A 13,171-nucleotide genomic window follows, 5' to 3' on the forward strand; every position below is an offset into this window, starting at 1 on the left:
AATGGTTTTGGGGTTTAGCTATTACAATTTTGGGTGTTTAAGGTTTTTGGTTTAGTATTTGGGGTATTGATGTAGTGTGGTTTTGGGGATTTGTAGTTTTGGCTTTTAGGGACTTGGGATTTTTGAGTTATATTGGTTTTAGGATTTTATTGTTTTAGAGTTTCTAGGGTTTTAGTGTTTTTATCATTTGGGTTTTGGTGTTTTCGGGTTTTAGGGGATTAGCATCTTAGGGCATTAGTGCTATTGTTTTGGGGCTTGTGTTCAAGTTTTAGCTTCTTTGGGCTTTGGGGTTTTTGGTTTTTTGGTTTAGGGTTTAGATGGTAGGTACTAGTGGTTGTCGGTTAGGTCTTTTAGGTTTTAGAGTTTTCTTCTTTTATAATTTTGGGTTTTTGGTTTAGGGGTTAAGAACTTAGGGTATTAGGGTTCATGGGTTAGAGGTTTAGAGTTTGGAGCTTAGGGGATTAGGGCTTGGGGTTGGGGGTTTATTGGTTTAGGGTTTAGTGATAGGGCTCTAGGCATAGTATTTAAGGTTTTAATGCTTTATGATTTAGTTTTTATGTTATAGGGTTTGGTGTTTTGATGGTTTAGGGTTTTAGGGTTATAGGCATTTATTGTTTTAAGCATTTTTATAGGTTTTAGGAGTTTCTAGGGATTTTAGTTTTAGGTTTTAGGATTTAGGGTTTAGATTTTTGGGTGTTGGGTTTTTGGGTTTGGGGTTTATGGTTTAAATTCTTAGGAGTTAGGAGGTTGGCGCTTACGGTTTAGGGGAGAGAGGTTTGGAGTTATGAGCATAGCGATTGGTGGTTGGGGGTCAGGTGAAGGGTTTAGGGTTAGGGGTTTATGGGTATAGGTGTTACCAATGAAGGATAAGGGGTTAGGAATCGGGTGTTTAAGGGTTTTGGGTTTCAAAGTTTAATGATTGGGGTTTTGGGGGTTTAGGGTTTTAGAGCTCTAGGGTTTGGAATTCAGAGTTTGAGTTATTGATGATGTGTTGTTTTGGTGATCAAGAGTTTCAAGTTTTAGGGGTGGGTTAGAAATTTAGGGTTTTAGCTTTTATTGTTTTGAACATTTTTAGGATTTTAGGGGTTTGGTTTTGATGTTTCGGTATTTTAGGGGATTAACAAAATATGGGTTTGGGTTTTCGGTTTTTGGGGTATTAGTCTAGGGTCTAGGTGTTGGTATTAAGGTTTATGGGTTGTAGGATTTTTTTGTTTATGCTTTAGGGCTTAGTTTTTTTCATTCTAAGTTTTTAGGGTTTATGGTTTGAACTTTGGGTTTTTGGTGTTTTGGGAATTTGGCTTTTGGGGTTTCGGGCACTGATGTGTTAGGGATTTTGGATTTTTGGGTTTTTTGGTTTTTGTGTCTAGGGTCAAGGGGTTGAAGTTGGGGGTTAAGCTTTTAGGTTTTTGGGCTTTTAGGGTTTTAGGGTACTAACAATTAAAGTATTTAGGTTTAGGGTTTAAATGTTAGTCTTTAGGGTTTAGTGTATATGGTTTGGTTTTGAGGTTTAAATTTTAGGCTTTAGGATTCTTTAGTGTTTAGGGTTTAAGTTTTTTGTTTTAGAGTTTACAGTTTTAGTGTTTTATTGTTTAGTCTTAATGTTTAGGATCAAAGGTCTAGTAGGTACACTCTTAGGCCTCATTCGTTTAGAAAGAGGCCATTTACCCATGTAAGTGTATTTACCCATGTTCTTTTTTGTTAAATTTACCTAGGTAAATGAGACCTTTCAACTTCTCCATGTTCTTTTGCTTCACCCACTTTCCTATGAAAGTGGTTAATTTCTCTATGTTTTGTCATTTTTACCCTTGGTTCCAGGTCCATGCTTTTTGAATTATATTTTTTTAATGGGCATTTTTGACATATTATATTTTGGGCATTTACTCTCCACTTGGGAAAGTTAACTTTACCAAGTGAAAGAAGGGTAACACTTTCCCGGGTAAGTGATACCCAAGGGAAAGACATTTACCATGGGTCCCACCTAAATTTGAAAAAGAACATGGAAGAATTGGTCAATGGGAAAAGATCACATTAACCGACTTTCCCTCTTCCAAAATCCACAAAACAACCGAGGCCGTAGTGTTTTTATGATTTTTATGGGTTTTAGGGTTTTGGATTTAGGACTAAGGGTTTGAAGTTTTTGCATATTGGGATTTTGGTTTTGGGGTTTGGGATTTAGGAGTTTAGGTTTGATGGGTTTTTTTTTGTGTTTAGGGTTTCATATTTAAGGTTTTTGTGGTATGGGGTTTATGGCTTAGTTTATTGAGCTTTAGGATTTAATGTTTAGGTTTTGGGGTTTGGGGTCATTTAGGGTTTTAGATTTGGGATTGGGGATTTGCATTTTGGGTTTAGGGGTTTCAGGTCTATGTATATTAGGGGTTTAAGGTTTTGGATTTAGTGTTTAGGGTTTGGATTTGGGGCTTATGCTGTGGTTTAGGGGTTTATGAGTTAGCAACTAGGGGTTAAGGATTTAATGTTTAGGCTTTGTTGTTTAAGGTGTGAGATTGTGGTGTGTTGGGAAATTAAGAATTAGTGTTTGGGATTTTGGTGTATTGGTGCTTTCGTCTTTAGGGGTTTTCATATTTTTTGGGTCTAAGGTCTTGGGTCTAGGGTCAAAGGCACAGGGGTTAGGGGTTTGGGTTTGAGTTTTAGTATTTTAGGCATGACTGTTTAGGGTTAGTGCTTTGGGGTTTGGGGTTTGTAGTTTGGTTTTGGGGTTTTAGGGTTTATGGTTTAGTGTATAGGGTCAAAGAGTAGGCTTTAGGATTTAGTGTTTGTGGTTTGGGGTTTACGGATTTGGTTTGGAGTTATAGAGCAAGGGTTACAAGTAGGGGGACGTGTTCAAGGTTTGGGGTTGGGGGTTTATGGTTTAGGTTTTTAGAGTATTCTGTTTAGTGTTATTAATTTAGGGTTTAGAGCTTTAGGGTTTAGGATTTGGGGTTTAGAGCTTGGGATATTGTTGTGTGGTATTGGGATTTGGAATTTTGGGTTTTAGGGACTTAAGACTAGGGTCAATGGGTTAGGAGTTTTGAGTTTTGGCTTTTTTGGGCTTTCGGATTTTTGGGTTTTACGGTCTAGGGTCATGGTGGTAGGTATTTAGGGTTGTGGGTTAGGTTTCTAGGGCTTTAGAGTTTTATACTTTCATTGTTTTTAGCTTTTTTACGAGTTTAGGGCCTAGTGTTTGGGGTTTTGGGTTTAGTGTTTTGAGTTGGAGTTTAAGGTTTAGGGTTATTTAGTGTTTTGGGTATAGGGTTTAGTGTTTTAGTGTTTTATGATTTAGTTTTTATGTTTTGGGCATTGGTGTTTTAATGCTTTGGGGTTTTGGGATTTTGGGGATTTTGGGTTTTAGGGTCAAGGATCTAGGCTTTGGTGTTATATATATTTATTGTTATAAGCATTTTTATTGGTTTTAGGGGTTTCTAGAGATTTTAGTTTTAGGCTTACCATTTGGGGTTTGGAGCTTTTGGGTTTGGGGTTTGATGTAGGGTTTTTTTTTAAGGTCTTAGGAGTTAGGGGATTGGGGTTTAGGTTTCAGGGGTTGGAGGTTTGGAGTTATGAGCATAGGAGTTGGCAATCGGGGTCAGGTTCTGGTTTAGTGTTAGGGGTTTCTAGTTTTAGGTGTAACCAATGAAGGATAAGGGGTTAGGGTTTTTTGGGTTTTAGATCTCTTGGGTTTAATATTGATTATGGTTTAGGGTTTGGAGTTTAGAGTTTGGGTTTAGAAATTTAGTGGTTAGGCTTTTATTGTTTTCAACTTAGGGGTTTGGTTTTGGTGTTTTTCTATTTTACAGGGATTGGCGTATTAGGGGTTTGGGTTTTGATGTACTGTGGTTTTTGAGTTTTGACTTTTTAGGGTTTTGTGGTTTTGGCACTTCAGGATTTTATTGTTTTAGCATTTTAGGGTTTTAGCATTTTTGCATTTGGGTTTGATTTTGTTGTTTTGGTGTTTTAGGGGATTAACAATTAGGGGCTATGTTTGGGGTTTGGGGTTTGATGTACTATGTTTTTTGAGTTTAGGCTTTTTTGGGTTTTGGGGTTTAGGGTTTCAGGGTCTAGGTGGTAGGTATTGGGGTTGTGGGTTAGGTCTTAGAGTTTTGGGTTTGGGGTTATGAGCTTAGGGGTTGGGTATTGGGTTTAGGGTTTTGGTGTTTTGGTGATTTGGGTTTTGGGGTTTTTATGTTTTTGGGTCAAGGGTCTAGGGTGTAGGGTCAAGGGAGTAGAAGTTAGGAGTTAGGATTTTAATGCTTTAGAGTTTATGGTTTAGGGTTTATGCTTTGGAGTCTAGGGTTTGCAGTTTAGGTTTCGGGAGATTAATGGTAAGGGTTTAGTGCTTAGGGGTTTTAACGCTTAATGTTTAGTGTTTGTGGTTAGGATTTAGTCTTTGGGGTTTGGGGTTTCTAGGTTTATGGAGGTTTTGGTTTGGTGTGAAGGTTTTTGGATTTAGGGCTTTAGTAGTTAGGGGGATGATTTTCAAGGGTTGGAAGCTTAGAGGTTGTGGGTTGGGGTTGGGTTCAAGGTTTTGGGTTGGGGTTTTGGGGTTTGTAGTTTAGGAGTAAAGGATTTGGAGTTAAGGGTTTAGTATTATGGGTTTTGGGGTTTTGGGTTTTAGAATTTAAGGTTTAAGGTTTTCTAGATTTTTGGTTTATGGTTTAGGGCTTTGCCTTTTGAATTTTAGGCTTTAATGTTTAGGGTTTATGACTTGAGCTTTTTGGTTTTGGTGTTCCAAGGATTTGGATTTTGGGGTTTGGGGTATTGATGTGTTGGGGCTTTTGGTTTTTCAGGTTTTTTTGGTTTTTGGTCCTAGGGTCTAGTGTCTTGGGTCAAAGGGGTTAGGGGTTTAAGGTTAAGGTTTAAGCTTTTAGGGTTTTAGGGTTTTAGGTGTAGGGTTTGTGCTTTGGAGTTTGGGGTTTGTAGCTTGGGTTTTGTTGTTTTTGGGTTTTAGGGGATTATCGATTCAAGAGTTAGGTTTTAAAGGTTTAAGCTTTAGGGTTTAGTGTATACGGCTTGGGGTTCGGTGTTGGAGTTTAGTCTTTAGGGTTCTTTAGTGTTTAGGGTTTTGGGGTTTAATGTATTTTTCTATAGGGTTTATGGTTTGTGTTTTACAATTTAGTTTTTTTGTTTAGGGTGTTTTGGATCAAAGGGTCTAGGGTCTAAGTGGTCGATATTAGGGGTTTGGGGTTAGGGTTTTACACTCTTAGTGTTTTTGTGATTTTTATGATTTATAGGGGTTTTTAGGGTTTTGGATTTAGGGATTAGAGTTTAGAGTTTAGGGTTCGGAGTTTTTGAATATTGGGGTTTGGAGTTTGGGTCAAGGGTTTTTTAGTATTTAGTTTTAGGCTTAGGGTTTAAAGTTTAAGGTTTTGGGGTATGGTGTATGGGATTTCGAGTTTGGGGTTTGGGGTTTAAGGTTTTAGGAGTGCATTGGGGTTTTGGGTTTAAGGCTTTATGAGTTAGGGAATTAGGGTTTAGGGTTTAGGGGTTAGAGGTTTGGGGTTAGGAGCTTAGGGATTGGAGATTGTGGATTGTGTTCAAGGTTTGGGGCTTAGACATTAGGGAATAAGGCTTAGGGATTTTAGGGTTTAGGGTTTGGAGTTTAGTATGTTTGGGATTTGGGTATTGGGGTTTGGGGTTTTCATTTATTGGGGTTTTGGGGTTTCTTGGTTCTTGATTCTAGGGTCAAGGGTATAAGTGGTAGGTATTAGGGTTTTATGGTTTTACACTTTTATTTCTTTTAGCTATTTTACAGGTTTAAGGATTTTTAGGGTTTAGGTTTTGGTGTTTTGGGTTTATGGCTTTTGGGTTTTATGCTTAGGGTGTTGAGGTTTAGGGGTTTAGGAGTTAGGGGATTAGGTTGGAGGATAGGAGTTAGGAGCATGGAGGTTAGCAATTGGGTCAAGTTTGGAGTTTGGGTTTAGGGGTCCGGTTTTATGGGTTTAGGGTTTAGCAATTAAGGGTAAGGGGTTAGGGATTGGGTGTTTAGGGGTTTAGGGTTTCAAGGTTGGGGTTTTTGGCTTAAGATTTTAGGGTATTAGAGCTTTTGGTTTAATGTTTAGGGTTTGTAGTTTAGAGTATTGATGTAGTGTGGTTTTGGGGATCTAGAGTTTTGGGTTCAGGTTAGGAGTTTAGGTTGGTCTCTAAGACCAAAGGTAGGTAAGTTGAATTTGTATTGTATAGTGGTGAAACCAAATAGTTTGGAAAATAGGGTTGTTAGGGTTAGAATAGTCTAGTTTGATGAGTTCTTGGATCCACTATGGACTGCCATTTTCCACCCAAGACGGAGGAATGTTTAGGCTGGAAAAGATTTGGTTGGTTATTGCTTTACTAGGTTTTTCCAGGCTAGGTAGATTAGCGTAGGACAAGTTTGACCAAGTGAGGATGCTCGCTTGTTCAAGGGGTTTCGATTAAATGAACTGAGATGTTTAGTTTCTTCTGGTTGAATATAAACCTCCAAAACAGGATGGACTATTGTGAGATGGACCTCTCCATTGTAGAAGCTTAGGTGGAAGTCTGTTAGCTTGGTTGGGTTATGGACTAGCAAGGCTGTCTGATGGACTGATGGTTCATTAGCTTGAGTTCGAGTTTTGGGTTGACTTCTAGGTTAGGTGTGGTTCAGCTATGCCTTAATGGGGTGGGTTTAGTTCAGCCATGTTTAGTAGGTTCAGATTGTTTTGGTGGGTTCAGCTGTGATTTAAGAGGTTATGCTTTGATGGGGTGGGTTTAGTTCAGCCATGTATACTGGGTTCAGTTTGTTTTTGTGAGTTAGATTCAACTATGTTTCAATGAATTAAATTGAGATGGGTTACTTTTGGGTTAGCCCAAGATCAGCTGGATTTGTTCTATCTCAGTATGGTTGGATCATTTTGGGTTTAGTTTGCTGAGTTTTGTTAGGCTTGGGTCAGCCTTGGATAGGTTAAAATGATATTATCTAGATTTGGCTAGGTAGAGTTGGTTCAGTTGTGTTGTGCTGAGTTTGGTTCTAGGGCTGGTTTGGTGGGTCTATGTCCATTTGTGCTTTAATAGGTTACGTAAGGCCTAGTTGTAGTTAGATTTGGTTGAGTAGGACTAGGTTTAGTCAAGTTTTTAAGTTTGCATAGGTTAGGTTAGGTCTTGGCTATGTGGGACTAGGTCCAAGCAAGTTTTGGTCCTAACTTGGTTCTTGTTAAGTTTAGATAGGTTAAAGTTCTAGGTTTAGGCTCAACCTAGGTTCTAGGTTCATTTTATTAGGTTAGGTTTGGCTTATCCTTGTCTTGATGAACTAAGCTAGACTTTGTTGAGGTTTGGTGGGTTTGGTTAATCTCAGGTACATTGAATTGGTTCTAGTTGGGTTTTCCTACTTTGGGTTTGATTTGGCAATATCTTGACAGCTTGGGTTGGGTTCCGAAAATTGGATTAGTTTGTTTGGTTGATGGTTGGATCCTATTGGGTTTAGTTTGCCGTCTTTTTCTAGGCTTGGATAATCCTGGGATGGGTTAGAATGGTCTTATCTATGTTTGGCTAGGTAGAGTTCGTTCAGTTCTATTGGAGTGAGTTTGGGACTAGGGCTGGTTGGGTGGTCTAAGTTTGTTTGTGCTTCAATAGGTTAGGTTAGGTCCTTGTAGTTAAGTTTGGTTGAGTAGGACTTGGTTTAGTCAAGTTTTAAGTTTGCATAAGGACTTGGTTGGGTGGGACTAGGTTCAAGCAAGTTTTAGTATTAACTTGGTTGTTGTTAAGTATAGGTAGGCTTGGTTAGGTGGCCGAGTTTAGGTTAGTTTTGGGTACGGTTAAATTGGTTCTACCAAGGTTTGATCAGGCTCAGTCACGTGGGATTTGATAGAGTGGGTTTGGTTATCTTACGTGGATTGGATTGGTTCTAGTTGGGTTGAGCTAATGTTGGGTTGGATTCAACTATATCTTGATAGGTTGGGGTTGGGTTGGATGACTATTGACTAGCCTCAGATTGGTTCTAACTAGGTTCATCTATGACAGGTTTGGTTTAGCTATGTATTCATAGGTTAGGTGTGCTTTGGTTAATCTTGGGTAGGTTGGATTGGGTTGTAACTAGGTTCAGGTATGTCGGTTATGCAATAACAGATTGGGCTGAGTTTGGTTGCTTGAAATGGTTCTAACTAGGTCCAGCTATATTGGTATTGGTTTGTGCTATGCGTTAATGGATTGGGTTGAGTTTATTTCTTTAGGAGGATGAGTGGGTTGGAATAGGTTATAGTTTAAAATTAATAAGGTGATATCTTTAGGGCCATGTTCTTTTTTCGGAATCACATTTACCTGGGTAAATGCACTTACCCAGGTAAATGCATTTTAGTAGGTTAGGTTTGGCTTATCCTTGTCTGGATGAGCTAAGCTAGACTTACCTAGGTAAATTATTTACCCATGTTCTTTTTTTGTTTGATTTATTTAGGTAAATGATGTTTCCTATTTTTCCATGTTCTTTTGCAACACCCACTTTCCTAGCTAAATTGTTATTTTTTCATCTCTTTCCAATTCTACCCTTTGGACATGGATTCCAAAACAATGTCACAAAGTCTTAAATGCCCCTAAAATTTTTGGAAATAAACCATGCTGCCTCTTCTTTTAAACCCAATTTGAGCCTAATTCAAGTTTTCCTCTAGAACGATAGAAGAAAACACCATCTGCCATTATTTTGGGCTCAAATTTTGGGCATTTAAGTCTGTTGTCATAATTTTTTGTTTTCTTTATGAAAATCAAACTAGTTCTGGTTATTTAATGAACCATTGAATTTTCACAAATAACAAATAGCAGAGGAGAGTTTAAAATGTCAATGCTTATAAGATCATGTCAATCCTTTGACCTTCAAAATCACAATTACAAAATGAAATGTGAGTCTAAATTACTTCCAATAAGCAGCATACACCAAAATTACATGGTTGGAGCTTTTCAAGTACAGCCAAATATACAGTTCTCTATCAAAGAAGAATAACAGAGAACGGGAAAAAACAGAACAGGGGAAAATTAGTCGGATGTCATTGGGGAAGAAGGAATAAAAATTCTCCATGGACCATAGTGAAGGCACATTGCCTGGCTTCATGGACCATAGTGAAGGCACATATGGAACACCTCAGCACATTGCCTGGCTTCACTTGGCACAGCTGATTCATATATTAAGATGCCTTCTTCAGCAACAGGTTAATGATCAACTCATCCAAAATTTTGAACCGACCAAGTCTTGGTTGGCAGCAGAACCACGGCTAGCTAGCTGCTGAATGCGAGAAGAGAACTCTCCAGCCTGCCATGAATTTTAGCCATTAGGGTTCAAGCCATGGACAAAATACAACATATACATACAATCAAGGAAAATACCATGTTTTCTGCACAAATGTCTGGAACAACGAAATATGGGAATTCTATAGGCTCAGTTTGGAAGGAATACAATCTTGTTCCTATTCACACAGGAAATTTCTAGATAAGTCACCTACAATCAGAAAGTTGGGTAAAAATTAAATGGAAAAAAATGATAGACCTTGTTGAGATGGGCCAAAGTACAACACCAATTCATGAGAGCTCCTTCTGATTGTTTCCGGAATCAGTGGAGCTCCATCATTTTTTGAACATGTTGTATGTCATGTGGATATTATAGTCATACTTGTTTGTAAATTCTAAGGATTCCTCACCCTCCTTACTACAATACTTTTTTCCGTTTACTAAAAAAATGTCAACCAGTAATGCAGCAAAAGCTCTAGTCTGTTCGTAACATAGAGGGAAGGAGGTTCATTCTTAAACCATCTCCAGATTTTATATATTAGAGGCCCACCTAAGTATATGCAAAATTGAGAATAAATAAGAGCAAAAGACCCAATAGGGTAGAAAGAAGAAAATCAAGAAATTAAAACAAGTTAACAAGTCTACAACAACAAAGACTAACTTTTTTCTTGTTGAATCTTTGTATGAGGCCTCAAGTTCTCACCATCGGTTTGAGTTTTAAGGGGAAGGAGTACTTCATAAATCATTTCCTAGCATTTGAATTGTTAAGAACATGAAGGATTATGATAGAAAGTAAATCCTTTACATAGAATCCATTACAACATCCATGTAACTACTGAGAAACAGTACCGTTGTCAAAGACTATAATAAATGCTAAAACCGGAACTGCTTTTCTCTCTTCCAGAGGGTAGGCCTTGGTGCAATGGTTGGGTTACTCCATTGCAACCTGGGTGACCAGGGTTCAAATCATTGAAACAACCTCTCTATATGTGCAGGGGTAAGGCTGCATAAACCTGTCCCTCCCCAGACCCTGCATTGGCGAAAGCCTCGTACACTGGGCTGCCCTTTTTAGAAAGCAAAAATATGCTCATAGTTTTAGCTGAAAGATCTATTTAACCAAATGAAATTTAACTAGTTGCTTAAAAATTACACATAATAAAAAGACAAGACAAAAAAAATGGTATTTTGTATCAGAGAGTCCAAAAATAGCCTCTCTTTGTCATTCAAATTGGGTGAAATGCCAAGGGAAAAAAACAAAGTAAGACTACAAACTGTAGAATGATCCCAACAAAAGAACAACTGTTCTTCCCTATAATTTATTTATTCAAGCTGACATCAAATCCAGAACTAACCAACTCTGCAAAACAGGATTCATGTAGTTAATGGCATTGTTGGGTCGAACTGACCCTAAAATTGGGTAAAGTTTTAAAGGTCTAGTATCGTTACCCAATACTTGGCAGTTCTCACTCATCATCCAGATTCCAGATTGTATTTTCTTATAAACAACTCTCCTTAACTTTACTTAGTATCCAACACTAGAAGTTGTCTGATGAACCAAGAAAACTTTTGAATCCTTTGATCATGAAAATGTTGGTGCCTTTATCCAGCATTTTATCAAGATTCAGGAATTATGAACTGGGCTTATCTTTTGTGCCTTTATAAATCCTACAAGATTGATTAATTGATTTCCACCTACATATATATGATTATCCTATAAAACAGAACTCTTTACATGTTCACCTATAGCTGCACATGCAAAGATGAATGTATCTACAAGTTCATATATGCACTGAACACGGAAGAAGTTCTTAACACTACCCTCAGAGAATTGAATACCCAGAACAGATGTAGAAAGTTGAGTAGAAACCTCTAGTTATCTGCTGGTACCCACAAGAAATAATGCCTTGAGTTCAAACCCAACAAATTACTAAAGGAGTTCAAAACAATTTAATTATTAATCTATTACGTATATATGATTATAATTAAAGAAAGAAGAAACATATATATGATACCTGGGGCTTGCTCTTGTGTAGAAGCCAGCATTGATGCAAGTGCCTCCACCCAACACTACCCTCAGCATTGATTAATTGATTTCCACCTACACATATATGATTATCCTATAAAAACAGAACTCTTTACATGTTCACCTATAGCTGCACATACAAAGATGAATGTATCTACAAGTTCATATATGCACTGAACACGGAAGAAGTTCTTAACACTACCCTCAGAGAATTGAATACCCAGAACAGATGTAGAAAGTTGAGTAGAAACCTCTAGTTCTCTGCTGGTACCCACAAGAAATAATTCCTTGAGTTCAAACCCCACTAATTACTAAAGGAGTTCAAAACAATTTAATTATTAATCTATTACGTATATATGATTATAATCAAAGAAAGAAGAAACATATATATGATACCTGGGGCTTTCTCTTGTGTAGAAGCCAGCATTGATGCAAGTGCCTCCACCCAACATCCGAGCCCTTGCATTAATGACTCCGTCGGTGGAGATAAAAGCCTGAGATGCGGAGGTGGGTGAGGTGTCTGCTAGAGAGATGTGGAAGTTCTGCAAATAGGAGACGTTGTGGTTGGCAAATGGTGCACCCCCTCTTTCTAGCAAGATTTTGATAATCTATTTACATTGGCACACCAACTTCACCAACGGCGCGTAGCAAGATGATGGAGTGGAAGAGGAGAAACGTGATTTTTGGAGAAGAAGAACGGAGGAGGAGAAACGCAGAGCTGAAAGGTGAGAGGAGAATCGGAATGGAGGAGAAGAAATGCAGAGCCAAGAGGTGAGATGAGAAAATTGGAATGGAGGAGAAGAAATGCAGAGCCGAGAGGTGAGAGGAGAAACGCAGAGCCGAGATCTGGGAAAAAAAAGAAGTCGAAGAGACTCTTATCTTGTCGGGTGCAATTTTGAGATTTTATGTTTTATTTGTTTACCCTCCACTCGGGAAACCAATTTACCCGAGTGTCGCAAGGGTATCGTTAAACCGGGAACTGATACCCGGGAAAATAAAACTTAGCGTAGGTCTCACATGAATTTAAAATTCGAACACAGGTAAATTGGTCATTTCCCCCTCCACTTTACGAAAAACGAACATGGCCTAGGTTGACTCTTTCGCTTGAGTAGGTCTAAGGGGTTTGAATAAGTGTGGCTATGAATTGGAACAGTTTTCTTTGGTAAAAATTGCAAGTCCAGGTGAGTTAGTTTGGTTTAGGGAGGTTTTTGTGGATGGTGGGGTGTAGTTTGAATTGGTTCTGATAGGTTTGTTTGGCTCTTGTAGGTCTAAGCAAGTGAGTTTGGTTTAGGTAGGTTTAGGCAGTTTGAACAAGTGTACATTGGATTGTTTTAGGTGGGTGTGGGTAGATTGGATAGATTTGTTCAGTTCTTGTGAGTCTAAGTGTTGGCTTGGTTCAGATAGGGTTTAGTTTAAGTGGGTGTGGGTTGGTTTCGATGGGTTTGCTTGGTTCTTGTAGGCTTAAGTGAGTAGGTCTAATTTTTGCTTTGAATAGTTTTAGGTTGGTTAAATGGGATTGGTTCAAATCAACTTTGGTGTATTGGTTTTATTTTGCTTTGAGTTGGTTGGGGCTGGATTTTAAAAGGAGTTGAGTTGACTTAATAGTTGGTGTAGGTGGGTTGGGTTGGTTTAACTTCGATTAGTGAGTTTAGCATTGTAATAAGCTTGGTTACATTAGCCTAGTGGGTTTAGGTTAGTTTAGGCTTGATTTTGGTGGATTTCTAGTGGTTCTTAGATGGTCTGGGTGGCTCCAAGTTTAATTGGGTTAGGTTAGTTGGACCTTGCTGGCTTTGGTGGGCCCTAGCTTGATTGATCTTTAATGTATTGGTTGCTAGTGGTTCTTAGTTTGGGAGGTGCTAAGTGTGTTAGGTTTGTTCACATTGTCATGGTATACACTGGGTTGCTTTTTGGAGAATGCAAGTGGACTGATTTGAG

The 13,171-nt window shown here is 38.4% G+C and overlaps 1 long non-coding RNA gene across 1 annotated transcript; it reads right to left on the reverse strand.

Annotated features, from left to right (window-relative positions):
- Positions 1-8,847: 8,847 nt before the first annotated feature.
- Positions 8,848-12,410, reverse strand: LOC104589464 (uncharacterized). The gene is made up of 3 exons (XR_016083496.1): positions 11,633-12,410; positions 11,226-11,311; positions 8,848-9,238 (listed from the first exon to the last, which is right to left on the reverse strand). It is a non-coding gene; the product is annotated as an uncharacterized LOC104589464 (long non-coding RNA).
- Positions 12,411-13,171: the final 761 nt, after the last annotated feature.

This window comes from Nelumbo nucifera, chromosome 3 (genome assembly GCF_055504915.1).
Source record: "Nelumbo nucifera cultivar China Antique chromosome 3, China Antique-T2T, whole genome shotgun sequence".
Classification (NCBI taxonomy): domain Eukaryota; kingdom Viridiplantae; phylum Streptophyta; class Magnoliopsida; order Proteales; family Nelumbonaceae; genus Nelumbo; species Nelumbo nucifera.